Below are 2305 nucleotides of genomic sequence, written 5' to 3'. Positions count from 1 at the left end.
CTGGTATTATAGGCTCTCCGCTATACCCACAGCCTCCGATGCCGGGGATCTCAACTCTGGCCCTCATATTTATTTGGCAACAGCTTTCCCCACTGAGCCATCTGCTCAGCAGCCTTACCCCATTTTGTTTGGTAGGGTCTTACTCTGTAGCCCTGTGGCCTGGGACTCCTTACCAAGACCAGGTTAGTCTTGAACTTTTAGAGATCTGCCTCTGCCTCCTGAGTGCTAGGATTAAAGGCACTTGCTAGCATATTTGAAATCCCTTTTTCCCCCCTCAAGGCACAGTTTGTTTGTTTGGTTTGGCTTGGATTTTTGAGAAAGGATTTCTTTGTGTAGCCCTGACTGTCTTGGAGTTTGCTCTGTAGACCAGCCTGGCCTCAAACTCACAGAGATTCACTTGCTTCTGCCTCCTGAGTGCTGGGATTAAAAGCATGCACCACTACTGTTGTGCCTGTAGAAAGGACCTTTAAAGAGGTAAAGAGAATATGGGCCTGGTGATGCAAGCCTGCAATCCCAGGTGGAGTTGGGAGGATCAGGAGTTCAAGGCCAGGTTTGACTAAATGGTGGGTTGGAGGCCAGCCTGGGCTACGTGACAGCCTGTCTCCCATTCCTCCCTTGCAAATAAAGAAAGAGGTGAATGAGTTAAAGTGAAGTCAAATGGGCTGGGGGTGTAGCTTAGTGGTAGAAGGCTTATGTAGCGTGTGCAACCCCTAGCAATGAAGATAGATAGGTAGATAGATGATAGATAGATAGGTAGATAGATAGATAGATAGATAGATAGATAGATAGATAGATAGATAGATAGATAGATGATATAATACGGTCATTAGACAAGAACTGATCCAAAAGATTGGGGTTCCTATAAGAATGGAGAGATGGCTCAGCGGTTAAGAGCATTGCCTGCTCTTCCAAAGGTCCTGAGTTCAATTCCCGGCAACCACATGGTGGCTCACAACCATCTGTAATGAGGTCTGGTACCCTCTTCTGGCCTGCAGACATACACACAGACAGAATATTGTATACATAATAAATAAATATTTAAAAAAAAAAGAAAAGAATGAATCAGGCTGGTCAGTTCTGGTGGCACCTGGGGTGGGGAATGGAGGCAGGAGGATGGGGACTTCATGGGCATCCTTGGCTACATAGTGAGTTCAAGGTCAGCCCAAGGAGCAGAGACAAGCTACTCTGGGAAAACACGGGTCTTCAAGGCCACATGGTTTATTTGGGACCAGCTAAGAGGAAGCACTGTAGGGGAGGATTCAGACGCAGAGAGGAAGGGACCAGCAGAGTCACCACGTGGACAGGAGAGCTGGGCAGCTCAGAGGAAGCAGCACACACCAGAGTCATCCGTGTAGAAGCTGGCCCGAGCTTCCTGCCGCGTGGACCCAGCTACACCCAGGCATGGCGAGCACTCGCCTGTGAGTGGAAGGAGGACACGGGGTAGAGCTGATGCAGGGGGCGAGCTCACTGCACTTGAAGGTGTGAGCCCCACAAAAGGAGAGGGCATCATGGTATCTGTGTCAGGTATTTCTATGCCTGCTGGTCTCAGGACCCTAGCATACAGATTCTATTACTATAAATAAAGGCCAGCCTGGTCTACAGACCAAGTTCCAGGACAGCCAGAGCTACACAGAGAAACCCTGTCTCAAAACAAACAAACAAACAAAACCAACCAACCAAAAACTTTAAAATTGTGTGTGTGTATGTGTGCGTGTGTCTGTATGAATGTGTGCCACCCATGTGTGTTCAGGGGCCTGAGGAGGCCCCAAGAGAGTGTCCCAGACTTATAGATCTGTTTGTGAGCCATCAGACCTGAGTGTTGGGGACTGAACTCAGGTCCTCTGAAAGAGTAGCAAAGGCTCTTAACCTCTCCAGCCCCTACTGTTTTTTAAATATGCATTTAAAGGCGCAGGATGGTACACATCTTTAATAGTGTGTGTGTGTGTGTGCATGTGTGTGTGTATGTGTGTGCTGGCAAGGGGGTAAATGTGTCACTGTACCCATGTGGAGGTCAGAGAACAACAACCTTCGGTGACCTCGTCTGACCTTTCACCTTGTTGAGGACGGCTCCTCCATTTTAGCTGCTGTGTTTTCCACGCTAGCTGGCCTGTGAGCTGGGTGGATCTCTTGCTTCCAGTCTTGGCTGATGAGGCTCCAGATGCATGCCACAGCATCCAGCAGCTCTCTGCATGGCTTCTGGAGTTGAACTCAGGATGTCAGGTTTGCACGGCTAGCGCCTTCACCTGTAGAGGCATCTCCCTAACCCTTCTGTCTGAGACAGGGTCTCACTATGTAGTGTTGGCTG

The sequence above is a fragment of the Microtus pennsylvanicus genome, chromosome 1 (genome assembly GCF_037038515.1).
Source record: "Microtus pennsylvanicus isolate mMicPen1 chromosome 1, mMicPen1.hap1, whole genome shotgun sequence".
Lineage (NCBI taxonomy): Eukaryota > Metazoa > Chordata > Mammalia > Rodentia > Cricetidae > Microtus > Microtus pennsylvanicus.
The sequence above is the reverse complement of the archived record's forward strand: the minus strand, read 5'-3'. Positions refer to the sequence as shown.